Genomic DNA, 16,969 nt, shown 5'->3' on the forward strand with positions numbered 1-16,969 from the left:
ATTTATTTTTTTAATTTTTTTATTTTTTGGTTTTTCGAGACAGGGTTTCCCTGTAGTTTCTAGAGCCTGGCCTGGAACTAGCTCTTGTAGACCAGGCTGGCCTCGAACTCAGAGATCCGCCTGCCTCTGCCTCCCGAGTGCGGGGGATTAAAGGCGTGCGCCACCACCGCCCGGCTGGAAATTACATTTTAAAAATGTCATTACAACACTGGTTTTACTGGCTTGTTCAATGTCCATTTAACAATACCCTGAAATTTTTAATTTTTTAAAACTATACTACTAGAATAAGTAGTCTATACACTAAAACAACCAAAAAGGTATAGTTACTATTTAAGATAACAAGTAATACTATATTATTTATAATGTATGACAGACACTTGATCGCTAGTCAAAAAGTCAAGAGGCAATATGTAATACGTGACAAAGTTTTTCCAAGTATTAACAAAAGTATCGTGTCTCATTACATTTAGAAGAATTTAGGTAAATCTAGGGTAATAATTTAAATCAATGTAGAATTATTACAAAATGCAAATAACCTGGTTCCTTAACCAGAACATCTCAGCATCTGTGAAAGTAGGAAAGGTCAACACTGCCTTCTCTTTCCTCCCCCAGCCAAGTAGAATGAGTTGGTAGCACAGAGGAGAACCTGTATTGTTTCCCAGAGGGCTCCTATGTTGTACACTCAGTTCCAGTGCAGCAGAGTTCAGAGGAGGGACTCTGGGAAGTGACTGGGTCACTGGGGCCCTGGCTTCATCAACAGATCCATCCTTTATGGAGTCGTGGAACTGCGGCATTGTTGGGAGGAGCTGGAAAGTAGGGCATGGGTCCTAACAGGAAGATACACCTGGAAAGATGCACCTTTGTGCCCAGCGCCTTCCGGCCTCTGCTTCCCAGCCACCATGGGGTGAGCAGCTTTGCTCCATGTCCCTCTGCCATGATGATCTGTCTCACCATCACCCCAAAACAATGGAGTCAGCCAACCACGGACTGAACCATCTGAAATTGTGAGCCAAGAGGAATCTTTCCCTTAAGTTCTTTTCCTTATATTTGGTCAAAGCAGCAAATAGCTGAATAACATGGTGGAGAAATATTTTCCAGCATATTCTGATAACAGACTAATACTAAAAACAAAACGGGACTAGAGCTCCAGCTCAGGGATAGAGTGCTTGTGAATCAAGTATAAAATGTAGGCTCAGTTCTTGAGAGGTTCAATCTTGGAAACCAAAGGGAAGAGCAAAATTGAAAATTACAGACCAGCTTCCCTTGTAAGCACAGTAATGTGTAGTAATACAAATACAAACAAATAATTTAATATTAAGAAACTAACTTCTGCCAGGCAATGGTAGTGCACACCTTTAATCCCAGCACTCATGAGGGAGAGGCAAGTGGATGTCTGTGAGTTTGAGGCCAGCCTGGTCTACAGAGTGTGTTCTGGAACAGCCGTAAACACTGTCTCAGAAAAAGAAAGGAAGGAAAGAAAGGGGGGGTGGGGACTGGAAAGGTGGCTGCTCCTTCAGATGGGTTCAATTCCCAGCACCCTCTCAGTGATCCACAGTCACTAGCTCCAGTCCCCTCTTCTGACCTCTGCAAGAAATGCGTAGACACAGCTCACAGACATACATGCAGGCAAAACACCATACACATAAAATAATACATCTAAAATAAATTCGATTTAAAAAAAAAAAAGTAAGAAAGAATGGAGAATCCCAGTTCCCTAAGTGACCAAACGAACCAGAAAAACAGGACAGCATGTGCAATACTGTAACCACCTAAGGAATAGCTAACTTTATCCCCGGATGGTGGAGAGACGGTACCACATTAGAGTCCTCATGGTGGGAGCTGAGTCTACGGGATGTAAAACTGAAGCGGGCTGCCGTACAAACCACAAGTGCATCAGAAAAGAACACTTTCCTCTCCTAGTTCAGAAATGAAAATTTGTGTGATCCAGATGCTTTTAAATTTGTTATATAAATATGTAAGCTTTATACTGTGTTCATGTAAAGAACATGGCAAGTTAGATAAGAGGGGGACAGAGAGAAATATAAAACAGAAAAAAAAATGCGTTTTTAAAGGAAATAATTGGAGGGTTGGAGTCAAATAGACCTGTTTCTTAAAGCTTGAGAAGAAACCCAGGCCACACAGGAAGCTGGACCCCGAGGCTCCCCTGCTGGAGCACAGGTTTGTCAGCCCCTCCGCCCCATCTGCTTTGTTGCTCAGCCACCAGAGGGTTCTGGCCATTGGGTCAGATCACTGGCAGACATACAGCACAGTGCCAATCACCCTGAGACAGCAGAGAAATCATCCTACGTTCCAGAACCCCGTAGTTATGTTCTAAAGAATTTACTTTGAATTTTTGGCCAATTGTTTAGTTTTTCTTCTGTATCTAAAGTGGCATCTGCTGGAAGAGGAAATTACTGACTGTAGGTTGGGCTCTAATACACTGAACTCCAGTTAATTGAGTTTCTCATTTTGCTATACTGGAAAGTATCCAAGAAGCTTTTTCATTGGTAGAAGCTCTGCCAGCAGCCTATACCTTTAATCCCTGCACTGCACTCGGTGAGGGCAGGTGGAACTCTGTGTTCAAGGCCAGAGGGAACTAAACTGTGAGACCTTGTCTCAAACAAATAAAGAAACAAATATAGCAGGAATGGTGGCACACACCTTTAATTTTGGCACTCAGGAGACAAAGGCGGGTGGATCTCTGTGAGTTCGAGGCCATCCAGGGCTGTGTAAAGAGACCCTTGTCTCAAAATAATAAAATAAAATCCAAAGATTCATACCATAATGAGGACAGTAATCCTCTATCTGGGCCTGCACTGCTGTAGAAACCCTATGACCTCACCAGAGTAAAGCAAATATTTCCACTTTAGAGTTCACATTTGCTTCAATCCTAGGATACTCACACTATACACATACACACACCACACCACACCACACCACACAAACATACATTCATGCACACATACATGCACATACATACCACACACACATACATACATACCTACAAACCCACACATACATATATACACACCACACCACATACACACAACACACACATATACATACCACATGCACACCACAGATACAGACACACATATATATGATGTGGGATTCTCCTCTATATGCTATGAATACCATTGGTTAATAAAGAATCTGTCTTGGGCCTACGCAGAGCAGAATAGAGGTAGGTGGAGAAAATTAAACTGAATGCTGGAAGAAAGAAGGTGGAGTCAGAGACACCATGTAGCCCCGCTGGGAACAAACGTGCTGGAACCTTGCCAGTAAGCCACAGCCACATGCGATACACAGATTAATAGAGATGGGTTAAATTAAGATGTAAGAGCTAGCCAATAAGAAGCTAGAGCTAATAGGCCAAGAAGTTGTTTAATTAATATAATTTCTGTGTGGTTATTTCAAGTTTGGGCAGCCAGGAACAAGCAAGCAGTCTCCCACAACATATATACACACATATACCACACACACACCACTCAACACAGGAGTCTGGGGTCAGACCGATCATACTATGCCAACATTAGTGTCTTAGACATGTGGTCACTCAACATATGTAGAATATTTTCCCTTATTGGTAAGGCAGTTTTTCTCTTCCTTGGCTTTATATAATGACACTTACATGTTTTACAGAATTATACATGTGACTTCTAGTATTAAGATGACACATTTCTAATATCGCTTTTGCACTTGAAATCATTATTAACTGCTGAATCTATAAAATGTCATAATCACTAAGAAAGGGGCTTGAGACCAACAAAAGCAGAATGGTTGAATAAAGCCCAGGCTTCTCAATTATTTTTGCTGTGTCTTTTATGAGATCACATTTTTTCCTAGTGAAGAAAAATCAATTTTATTTATGAAACCATCAAGCCCTTACCCTACTTGAGGAAACAATTTTCTGACAGGCAAATTCCCAAAACAATTTATTTCAATGGTAAAAGACTATATGCCCTACTACTGCTTCCAAAAACTAATAAGTCATATGAATATGTATTCACAGCAAAGTTATTAGTAAAATAAAGTACACAAAAACAAACACAGTGAATATATAGTTATCCAGAGAAGAGAAAATAGCATTTGTTTATAGCTAATCTTCCTTTGTCAAAATGATTTTTACAACAAAATTCATTAATTTTTTAATCTGGGATTTTCAGTCTGCTAACTTAGACAAATGTGCAGCAAATCAATTCCTTATTGGATACTTTAACTAGTTGTTGGTGTTTTTAACTTAGGATTTATACCTAAATCTTCCATGTTCTTCAGAAAAGTCATTTTAAGTGATGCTTCCTTGTGGTGTTATTGAATCAAAAATAAAAGCAAGAAACAAATTTAAAGACGGCTCTAAAGCTATAAAATGTCTCCCAGGAAATGTACGGCCAGTGAACCCCACTATGCTGCTTTCCCACTGTTTCTTGGGAAGGAGGTCTCACTTCCCTGACAAGGCTCACTGAAATCGGTGGTCCTCCAGCCTCAGACACTGAAGGGCCTCAGCTACAGGTGCACACTGAGCCCAGCTTGCATTCTAGGTCAAACTTGATGAAAATATTTTATTGTTTTGAGATTTAGATAAAATGTAAGTAAGAAAGAAATTTTAAAAATTTCAAGCTCCAGAGCTGGAGAGATGGCTCAGGGGTTAAGAACAGTAACTGCTCTTCCAGAGGTCCTGAGTTCAATTCCTAGCAACCACATGGTGACTCACAACCATCTGAAATGAGATCTGGTGCTCTCTTCTGGCTGCAAGCATACATGCAGGTAGAACACTGTATACATAATAAATAAATAAATCTGTTTAAAAAATTTTTTCAAGCTCCAACTGTCCATTTCCTTTAAATGATAAGACTCTAGACAAGAATAACAATAAACCTGAATTTACTGTAAGATTTAACCTATATCCCTTCTTTATCATATTTTCCTTTAAAGATAATTTTATCAATATTAATAAAATTTTATGGAATTTTTAGAATAAGCTATGCTTGTTGGTATACTTCTTTTCTAATTGTTCTGAAGACATATTTTCAAATTGAATCAAAAGACTGTAATAAGAGAAATATAAGTGAGAAAGCTACAATTTCCATGTTTTAGCGTCCACTGTTGAATTATAAAATGTTGGGGCTGGACAGATGGCCCAGAGGTTAAGAGCACTGCCTACTCTTCCAAAGGTCCTGGGTTCAATTCCCAGCAACCACATGGTGGCTCACAACCATCTGTAATGGGGTCTGGTGCCCTCTTCTGGCCTGCAGGCATACACACAGACAGAATATTGTATACATAATAAATAAATAAATATTTTTAAAAAATGTGTTTACAGCAACTGGCTCTGGAAAGCAGAAATGTCATCCCACGGCATACAATAACCTTTAATATATTATTAAACAGAAACTATGATTTGTTATTTTAATACTGAACACTCATTAAATTAACCACACTTTATATCCTATAACGCTAAGCTTGAAACGACAGTTTGGAAACACCAAGTGTCTTAGTCCAACTCCATTTGCTACTGAGCTCTCACCACAAGATAACTCTAAATATAGTGGTTTGTTTCAGACTATTGCCGTAAGCATGGAAAAAAATCAAGAAAAATATTTTAAAATCATTTTTAGTAAGTTTAAGTAGCAAAACAGCTTCCCTCTGCGAGGGCAGATAGCTTCTAGAGTCAGCGCCTGCCTTCTGAACGCTGGCCTCCTCCAGACCCACCCAGCATCTGCCCCAGGGAAAAGAACGAGCAGCCCAAATGAGTCCACTAAGGAACTCATGAGGGAGAACAAGTACAAAATTGATGTTTTAAACAACACCCAAAGAACTAAGATTCCAGGCATTATGAATATCTGTTTAGTTTTTAATGGGAACAAAAAATATGATGTATATGATGAAATTCAACGTTGCGCTAAAGAGTACAAAATTCAAACCATGCTGTAGGCAAAATAATTTAGCTAGTTTTATTAGACGACAAAAAGCCATGCACCAAAAAGGAATTTATAGCAATACATAAACATGGGTAGGCAGCACACTTGCAAGAAACAAAAAAATGAACACTCTTTAGAAACAGCAAAGAACTCAACTGATTAGGAGAGTTTAGTTAATAGGTCCTTTTATATAAAGATTTCAAACTCATATTTTAAATACATGCCTTGGGTTAAACCCATGAAAGTATTTTGAATGTGGTCCTGTAACTTTATTTAGCTATTAGAAGTGCTTATTGTGAGATATACATTATATTAGCAAAGATACTTCTGCTCAGGGCTGAGCAGAACTATACGTTCCCTAGATCTTCTGGAGAACCTGATGGGCAATGTAAGGCTGGACCGTACCCAGCCTACTAGTGCCGAGGAGTTCCTGGGCCGGTGACAGACAGCACAGCTGAAACAGGCATACCCAGTGTGACAAGAAGGTTGCAGTGCTCAACCAGACACTAATTTCCTGACCTATTAAACTCAGCCTTAAGTAATAATTACCACACTAAAGATATCATCGTTTTATTTTCCTATCTTTCACTTTACAGTTCCTGTCTTTTAAGATAACCACACATACCACTGGTGTGCAGTTGCTTTTACATATGCAGCTGAAGTGCAACAATTACAGATGTCTTAACACAGGCTCCCCCGCTTTTATGCCTGTGAACACAGGAAACTATTAGTACATTGCAATGCTTCTTTTTTACAGGTTAATTCGGTAAAGCAACAGTGTAACTCTAGGAAAAGTCAGATTCTGCTACTTTTACTTACTGTGGGTATTTAGCTTTCTCTTTAAAAAAAAAAAACATATAGCCATGTGTGCTACAAAAGAAAAACTTAAACTGAGCTAGAAAAATCTACCTATCGTAGAATACCACAAATAGTACATCTGTCTGTGAGTATGGTTGCGTAACACCAAAGACATTCATTTTAAAATAAAACTGCTTAACATCGAGGAAAGAACAGAGGTTTGTTTTTTTTTTTTTTCCCCCAGTGGGTTGCCACCTTTTTCTCTTTCCACCATCCCTAAAATAAGGGTTCTCCCACAGAAAATGAGTGCCGAAAGAAATCTTGGAACTGAAGCTCATGGTTCTCAGTGGGATGCTGCCTCGCTCTAGAAGCAAATTCAGGGCTGTTTAGAATATGACAAAAATGGGAAATGCTAATAGCAGCAGGGGTTCAAAACTGTTTAACAATATCATAAAGTCTGCTACAACTAAGAACTATCAGGTCTAAAGGGAAGAAGCATGGCCACCAGGAAATGTGGACTGAATTCTCTCTTTGAAGATATGAAGATGTAGCCACAGGGATGGTGACTTAATCACGTCAGAAAGCTGGTTCACAACCTAGATTCTAGCTTCGAATTCCCTTTGATTTAATAAACCTCCAACAGAAAAATAAAGGGCAATAAAAAATAACAGCATGTAAATACACAGCACCATCATGACATTGGCTATGCATCAGTATTTCAAACAGAAAGAAAGCTGCAATTAAATACCAGATTCTCTTCAAGTGGTTTTCCCTCTCTCCTAAGATTGAATTTCCCTCAGACATAATTATCAAACATTTAAAAGAAAATAAGAAATCTGATGTACCTCACCACCACTCACCATGAAAATGAAAGTAAAAAAAAAATCCATAAGGCTCATCCTGATCACCAGATAAAAAGCTACATGGATGGAGGTTGGGGATCACACATCAGATCTGTTTCTGCTGGTTTCAAAACCATGTGGCCTCAGTACAGGGTCAATCTCCATCTCTAACCCTGAACACATCCACTGTCCTGAAATTGCACTGAACTAAAACTCTGCAGGGCTGATGCAAACGCCTGATGTTACAACAAACAGATGCCAAGGCCTGAACACATTGTCATAGGTGCACAATCCAGAGTCTGAAGTCTCTGCTTTCCCAAAGATTCAACTGTGCTCTCCAGGTGTCACACCTTTAACCCCGGCAGAGACAGGTGGATCTCTGTGAGTGCCAGGCCAACCTGGTCTACAGAGTGAATTCCAGGACAGGTTCCAAAGCTACAAAGAAACCCTGTCTTATAAAAACAAAAAACAAAACTAACAAACAACCAAAACCTTTCAACCTTTCAATTGTGTTCTCCTTCTTTATTGCATACCGGTAGCTTTTGGGGGGAAACTACCTAAATGCTTGCAAAGAGACGGAATAACTAGGGGCATAACTAGAGACTAAGTTTCCAACGCTGAGCACCGGATATGTCCTACTGTTAGTTCAGTTCCCACTGGGCACCGCAGTAACTGCTGGGGATGAGCACCAGCAGTCTGCTCTGGAACAGCCTTCCTTTAATGCCCACACTGGGAACAACCTGCAGAATAACTCAAAACCAAAACTGTTCTTCAAAAGATACCAGCATTAAATGTGTATGCTTGCCTGCTTACTTTGTTTTTACACTGCATTAGAATTAACAAAGCAGAATAGAGTAGACGATTTTACAGGTAAGGAACTAGTATGCCAAAGTGAGTACAAACGTGCACACACAGGCTTGTGCCTCTGTATTCCTCTGAAGTTCCAGCAACTCGATTTTTGTCCTTGATAAATGCTTTCTGAGTAGTATTTAATCCTTAGCCTTACAAAATTTCTTTAACCCATAAAAGCCATAAAATCATTCCGATATTTTTCATCCACTGTACTGCATTGCTGGGCGTGGCTAAATGCTAACTAGTTAATATTGAATGTTAAATAGACTATGGATTGAAACTAGGATAGAGAATATCGATTTTAAACTATTTTTCTCTGTGTGGACTTCAAACATAAACACAAATTCACACACTTCCACCACTACTATTATATGCAACTATACAGATAGCAAATCAAAAACCAAGAACAAAACAGCCTTTCACTTCTGGCTTCACAATGAACTTAGAACTTACATAAACTTTTAGACTACTCAAGAGCACGTCTATATACGGGGGGAATGTGCACTGAGATAGGGTGTCGTTTCGTAGCCCAGGGTGGCTTTGAACTAGAAAAGCTCTTGACTCAGCCTCTTGTGGAGCATTAAGACACCAGCTGTTCCCTGGCTGTTACTTTCTCACCATTACAAACTCAATCCCTTAGTTAAGCGTGCAGTTACTACCTAATCACATCCACAGAGCAGGGTTAGATAATGCAAACAATCTCACGACAGTCTAAAATATTAATGCAAAAGGAAAGTTTTTAAGCGTTCTATTTTGAACAAGCAAGAAGTCCTGCCAACTAGATGCTTAGCTATTTGAAATAAACATCGGCCAAACAACACTGTCAGATGGTACCGTACCAAAACTATCAGGGGTCTCTGCTGATGATACCTCCTTCGCATGCTTCACAATGACCATCTCGGGTTTGGGAAATCTGCATGCTAAAAATATTCTAAAATCAGAATGCAGTCAAGCAATGGAGTCATTACAATGTGTGCACGAATAAAATATGTTAAGAATTTTAAAGTGCTATATACAGGCAGTTCTTCCTACACACAGTACTGTATAACTGGATGCAGTATTAAATGCTACTGTCATAGTCAATGGGTCTAGGTATAACTCCTAGCGGGTGAGGCCCTGGTGTGTCTTAGATCCCCAACACTGAGTAATAACAACAACAACAACAATAATAATAGCCAGTAGAAAAAAATTAAATTGTTCTGTGACCTTAAAGAATTACTTCCCAACCCCCATCACCCAGGAGTAGTGGAACATGTCTATAGCCCCAGAACTAAGGCCAGCCTGGACCACAGGGTCAAGTCCCAGGGCAGCCAGAGCTTAGTGAAAGCCTTTCTTAAAAGAGAAAAAGGAAAGGGTGAAGATGAGGCAGGTGCACCTGTGTGAAAGCTAGAGGACAGCTTCTGTCATGTGACACTATACCCAGGCATGATAACTTTATTAAACCTTTATCAAAATGCCATCACGCTGGTCTCGGGTCTCTGGCTATGATAATACAAAGCAACCCAACAATCACACGCGTCCTCCTCGTTAAGACGGGTCTCACTATAACAGCTGGCCTGGGACTAGAAGTGTGTGCTCACACTCAGTTCACACTTTTCGTGTCCGTGATGTGCCACTTTCATTTTCCCCATCAGTTCCTGGTTCATTTGTCCGTTCGCTCGATGGCTGTTTGCTGAGACAGGGTTGTAGTGCATTGCCCAGGGTGGCTTACACCCCTGCGTTCAAATAACCCTCTTGCCTCATTTTCCCAAGTGGTTACACCTGCAGTTATGTGCAGCCATGCTTGATCTTCAGTTCCCTATTGATTATCCACTCTGGGAAATGTTCCACAGGTTTACCACTAGGAGACAAGAAGAAACACACAGCATGCTTTTCTCTCTGACAAGGAAGAGCAGAATGGATACACAGTAACCAAGTATGAACGCCTGTGATGAGATTGGTCACGATCACCACACACACCTGTGTTTATAGAGTGATTTGTGAATTGAGGCGCTGCTCAACAAAATTTGTAGAATTTATACAATTATTCAAAGTTAAGAATTGCAGTCACGTTTTTGGAGATGACACTATTTAACTAAATCATCATCATTTAAATCCTGGGGACCATATAAAACAGAAACAGCCCAAGCAAATGAAAAAATAGATTATTTAATAAATTATGCATAAACTCTACATATGCAAATTAAGAAATTATTTTCCTCAGAAGCTAAATGTTTTCTTTCTAAATTATTCAATTTTACTAGCATTCAACTATCAGCCTAGACTTTTACTAATCTATGATGAAGCCACCTTTTTGCACGAGAAGGCAACAGCAGTGCTGGTGGTGGCACGCTGGTGACAAACAGAATCGGTGACTAGAAAAGAGATATATTAAGAATAATAGGAGTCACGGCTCCCCGTCCTTCTACCCACTCTTCTGCAACGCTCCCTGAGCCCTGCTACAGCTGCCCCACTACTGCTGACGGCTCAGTCACTTACTACCAGCACCCTGAACAGTCATGTACATCTGCATGAACCACCACCTGACAGAGGAAGCAGCTTCTCTGACTAAGGCTGGGGGCAGCATATATACAGATAAATATTTAGAAAGAAGTTTGACAACATGACCACTTAGCAAAACAATATCAGTAAGTTCTCCCCTTGGGCCTATGACTTCTCAAGACTTGGGTTTTCAGTATTTTCAGTTCCAGGCATGACTTCAATCCTGCGGAGCAGGCCTCAAATCCAATCAAGAGAGTGGTTGGTTACCCTATAAACTGTCTTGCCTTTATTGTACCTGTAGGCACAACTTGACCCCCTCCCCCAGCAGCCTTCTAGCACTGGGAAAGCTAGCCAGCAGGGTGAGAGAGTTCTCTGGTTAATTCAAGATTTATTTCATCAAGTCTTGCAACCAATGTGGTATCTTCAGCAACAGGGTCTTACAATCTAGTTGTGACGGCTAACATAACAGGAACAGTAGCAACAGCCGCTACTGTATGAATGACTCTGGGGCCTCCCTGGCCGGTAACTCATAGGGAGATGGCCTGTACACAGCACTGAGATTTTCACTAATAAAAACCGTCTCCTGGGAGCAGTACTATTCGCTTGTGGTACCCCTGTTCAAATGCCCTTTTTCCCCTTTTAATTGTATTTTTAATTAGTTTACAAACTAGTAGGGTCTCTAAGATTTCTTCACACATCCTTAGTCTTGGTTAACCCTTCACCAATACCTCTTCTCCTCTGGCAAAGTGTTCTTGTTTATAGGAAACACACACCAAAGTACTCTGATCGTAGTGAACACTGGCTGTACAATACAAGCTTCAGCTCCCTGCAGTCCTAAGAGAGGGCTCTCAGCAGCCACGGTCTGGGGGAGTGGGGAGGCTGCAGCTGGAGAATACTGATTTACCCCAGAACGGTCTACTGTCCACAGCCCCGCTTCACAGAAGCAAGACTAAGAACTCCCCACAACCTCAGAACAATGAAGAAGGGTCATCCCAACTCCAGAACTCGCCCCAGGAGCAGCTGAGTCTTCTCTTCAGACTATACCAAAATTTTATTCCTTCCCCTGCAGAAGCTGGGCCTGGGTCTCCCTTTCTCTCCTACAGTGAGGACTGCAGCAACAGAACCCGATATACTTCTTGCCTGTTATTCTTTGTCACACAAACTGCTTCCCAAGGTTCTGTAACCTATGACTGAGACAACAGGGCTTCATCCCAGGAATTCAATTCCTAATGACTCACGGAAGGGAAAAAAATGTTTATTGAACAATACTTGAAGTCTGTAAATGTGAGCTTGTACCAAAAAATTCTGAGTAATCAAAAATAAGTGCAGAAATCACTTGAGGAGAATAGCATTTTTAAAAGGCAGATGAAAATGCTCTGTGTCTGGAGACATACTCCCTGACAAAATGCTTGACTGGGGAGTATGTTCTAGGCAACAACAGGAAATAAAAATAAAATAAAATGAAAATAAAAAGTAATCCAGCCATGCATCACTTAATAGGGGCACATCTGAGAAAAGCGCTGTCAGGAAATATCAGTCGTGCAAACATCACAGAGTGTTTTTAAACAGTGATGCTGTCAGCAGGCAATTCCAAGTTTCTGGAGCACCATGGTAGTGCTGCTGAGGGTGACAGAATCTCTCTCTACAAGGCCCAGTAATTCCTTAGGTCCTTGGGGATATGCCCTAGAAAGGGATTATGGGAACCTATGAGATCCAGGGTCTGTCTGTCTCTCATGCACATCCTTCCTCCCCTGCCCCTGACTTCCTGTATGGAGACTGTACCACTTATGCCTCCACCCATCTGCGAATGGCTTCCACAGGACTGCCATGCTGCTGTCTGCACCATGAAGGAATGCAGTCACGACGCAGCTGCAGAGCTTAAACAGGTAGGCTTCTCAAGACTCTGCCTCCAAAACTCCAAGCTAAGTTCTATCTTGTAATAAAATTAGCTGTCTCAAGTATTCACTATAGCAGTACAAACCTGGCATTGGGCACAGCATCAGTATGTGGCCTCTGTTATACATTATTCATGCTTTGTAGCTACAAAACCATGTTAACAGGTCATGTTTTCTAATGTCTTTAAGAAGCAAACCCCTTCAAAGCAGAAAAAAATTCTAGGATAATTTCTTTAAAATATAAGACCATTTGCACATGCAAATATAAAATTCTACCACTTTGTAAAATGTACCACATCTTATAGCGTAATGATATTTGTTTATACTTCTCGACTCAAATGTACCAACATTTACTATCTGCATGGTTTCAATTTTCTACTACCTTAAAATAAACAAACAAATAAAAAAAGTTCTAACCTTTGTTATTTAAAATACAGTCCCTGAACCTGTAAAACATGGAAATCCCTGAGAACTCACGAGGAAGTGTAAAGCCTTTAAACCTACTGAGACAGACTCTTCATTTGTATCCTATTTTCAGATAACATACATATAATAAACATTGTTAAAGCAAGTCTACTTTCCACGGAAATACCGAGAGCTACAAGAAACATTACCCGTGTCTATAATGAAATTAGACCAAAGTCAATTCACATTTAAATCTTATTTCAGACCCCTAAGAACTGCAGTCCAGGGCAAGCAACTGGAACCTTGTAAAGAGCCTACAAGGGCAGAGGAGACATTAACCGTTGTTTACCTGGGACGGATGCAACCGTACACCATTAAAAGAGTCCAGCTAGAGCAGATGAAGAGCAGGCAAGGCAGCATGAAGGCTGATCGGAGTGCAGAGACACCAGGAGTCTGCCTGCATCTCCTTGAAGATTTCTACTCAAAATTATCCACAATGAACCCAAAGTGTTCCTGACAATGGTCGCCCATAACATACAGTGTAACTCCACTGCACCGTGCTTCTGACTGCCACTCAAGGCCAACAAATGCGGCTCAAATCCCCATCTTCCTAGGAACAGAGAGCTATGTGAATTCATGTCTCACAACCAAAGGCCACCTGATGCCCCCGAAATTTACTTCTACAGCTTCTGAGTCTGAACTGCTCACAGCTGATAATTTATCTAAATACAAACTAGACGTTGCTCACTTTTCCTGCATATGGTGCGAATGCAAACGCTGGCAAATCCCACTCTGCCTATAAGCTTCTCACCAAGAACAGATCCACCTGCTGAACAGCCACACATTTTCCACAGAATGCTGCCAAAGAGTGCGACTCGTTTACATGTGAAATTTTAAGTCTTTTCATAATGAAAATTCTTAATTACTTTTCAGTTTTCCTCAGAGTAGATTGCTGAGATTACAGCAATGGAAGATGACCCTCTAGATGGCTACCTACAAGGTCACTTTTATTGCTGGTTCCAGGAAAAAATGTTAAAATATCATCCTGCTATGAAGCCGTTGTTTTGAAGGATAGCACAATTTGCAAATAAAATGAGGGTCGGAAAGGGGTAGAGACAGAGAAAGACAAGCTATCTGAATTTACACAGCTTGAAAATTACGTCTGTGATGAACTAGAATCCTACTCAGGAGCCACCTGTGGCAATGAGCCCCACGGGGTAAAATCTAGCCCCACAGCTCCCTTCTGTACCCCAAGTTCCCTTTACAGAGTCAAACCCTTCCTTATCTGTGTTTCCTTTTTAGCCAACTAAATTTGGCCGCTCCCCGTGTGACCATCACAAACGACTTCTGAAACAGACACTGCCCCCTCTTGTTCGTAAAGCCAAGGGACACCCCCACCCAAGTGCCCCTCGACCACCCACTCGTCTGAAATGCTCTCTTCGTTACTTAGCGTTCAAATCACATTACTGCTATTTTTCCTTCTCCGTCTAGACATCCGCAGCCATCCACTTCTGGTTTTCCTTCCTCTCCCCACCAGGAAGCACTGGTGCATCTCAGAACGGTCTCCTAGCAGCTTCTCTTTTCACTCCACTCACTCTGAACGCTAGTGTCCACTGAATAGCTCTCCGTAATTATCTCACACGCGCACAATATACAGAAGGCTGTGAGTGAACTCAAACGCTAGTGTCCAGACTTCTCCAGACTTCTACACAATCATATTAACTACGCTGCACACTGAGGTCCCTTACTGACAAAGTAATGATGCTTGTGTGTGTGTGTGTGTGTGTATTGAATATGTATTTGTGCACATATACAGAAGACAGGCTAAGTTATGGTACCAGTTGGATATGATAATGCAGGCCTACAATGCCAGCACTTAGGAGTTTGAGGCAACCCTACCTCCAAAACACAAGCAAACATACACAAGAGATAACACTGGCAAGTATTGGTTTTAGTTTTTGGATATTTGTATATTTATCCCAGTATAAATATTCAAAAAGGAAAAATAAGAATTGAAGTTTTTTGTTTTTTTGTTTTGGGGTTTTTTTTTGTTTTTGTTTTTGTTTGGTTTTTCGAGACAGGGTTTCCCTGTAGTTTCTAGAGCCTGTCCTGGAACTAGCTCTTGTAGACCAGGCTGGCCTTGAACTCAGAGATCTGCCTGCCTCTGCCTCCAGAGTGCTGGGATTAAAGGCGTGCGCCACCACCGCCCAGCAAGAATTGAAGTTTTAAACCCAGGCAAAGCAGGGTTATAACTCAAATATGACAGGCAGCTTGAAAGATCTTGGGCAAAGTACCCTTAGCCTCTGTTTGTTAATCTAAAAATAAAGAAAATATCCTCCAAGAATAGTAAACAGGGTAAGGACATGAAAATTCAGTTCAGTGTATCTAGCAGCTACCCAGTAACCTACACACAGCAGTAGTGAAGACATGCTTATAACAGCAATACCTGCAACAATAATACACAACAAAAACCCAGAAGTTCCAGACTGACTTTTTTTTTTTTTTTTTTTTTTTGGTTTTTCAAGACAGGGTTTCCCTGTAGTTTCTAGAGCCTGTCCTGGAACTAGCTCTTGTAGACCAGACTGGCCTTGAACTCAGAGATCCGCCTGCCTCTGCCTCCTGAGTGCTGGGATTAAAGGCGTGTGCCACCACCGCCCGGCCCAGACTGACTTTTAAATTACAGATTTTTTTAACATGCTAAATAGTCTATCCTCAAATTCAGAAGGAAATGTGATCTAAGCCAAGAACATCATTCTAACTTAAATTTCTAGCAGCTTAAAGATTCATAAAAAGACAACTACTTTTTGGGTGTTTAGAACAATGATAATCCAGCCAAATCCTAGATGTTATTAATAAAACCCTCTCAAGGAAATCTTCATCGAGAAAGCTGAGGCTGGATCTATAACCAGTAATGGATGTTACTGGTTGGCTGGAAAGACAAACAAGTATTGGTCCCTGAAATATCAATCAGAATTAAACCTTCTGGGGGGGGGGGGCGTGGAGGGACACGGGTTTTATTTTACTAATAAAAGAAAAATAAATTATAAGCACTGTGGAATGGTAACAAATAACAGAAGAGCACACAGTGGAAACACCAGCAGAAACGCCAGAAGCACACCTCCTCACAGAGCAGGAAAGAGTCACCAGGAATGAATGAGAACAGAGCAGAATGTATGAGTGCCCTGGGGGAGGGGAAAGCAGGCTAAGCCCAGCATATACTTCACTCTCACCACGACTGTCTAAAAACCTAAAACAGCTGTGTTCCGCAGGCATTTGGTGTAATGACTAGTATGTCTACAAATAGAAGTAGGCTCAGAGAAAACCATCATACCAAACTACAGCATGGAAGGCCTCTGGCATTTAGTGGAGGGTACATTGTACACATTCTCACACTTTATCTAAGGCAGAGAAGAGAGTATGTTCAAATGCAGCACATCAAAAGTCAGAAGAATAAATGTTTCGTAGTTTCCCTGCAAATTCTTGCTACAAGAACCTCACATTAATTGGACTGTTTGGGGTGTTTTTAACATGTAACTACTTGTTACATGATTATGTGCTTTAAAGAAGATATAAAGCAATAAACCAAAGACATGACTGAAATCCTATAAAGCTACATACTAATTAATTCAACTGACTAGAATAGTATGTTAATAAAATCTGCACTCAGGGATTTGGTCTGTTTGTTCCAGTGATTTTATAAGCAGGCACGCCACAGGAAAGCAGACAAGAATGTGATTATGCAAACATCACTATTTTTAGAAAAACTAAATCTCTACTA

At 40.8% G+C, this 16,969-nt stretch overlaps 1 protein-coding gene across 1 annotated transcript in view; it reads right to left on the minus strand.

The window, feature by feature from the left end:
* The window catches only part of Tmem65 (transmembrane protein 65), a 39,012-nt gene that overhangs the window by 15,102 nt on the left and 6,941 nt on the right, over window positions 1-16,969 (minus strand). The gene's annotated exons all lie outside the window — the stretch shown is intronic.

This window comes from Arvicola amphibius, chromosome 9 (assembly GCF_903992535.2).
Source record: "Arvicola amphibius chromosome 9, mArvAmp1.2, whole genome shotgun sequence".
Lineage (NCBI taxonomy): Eukaryota > Metazoa > Chordata > Mammalia > Rodentia > Cricetidae > Arvicola > Arvicola amphibius.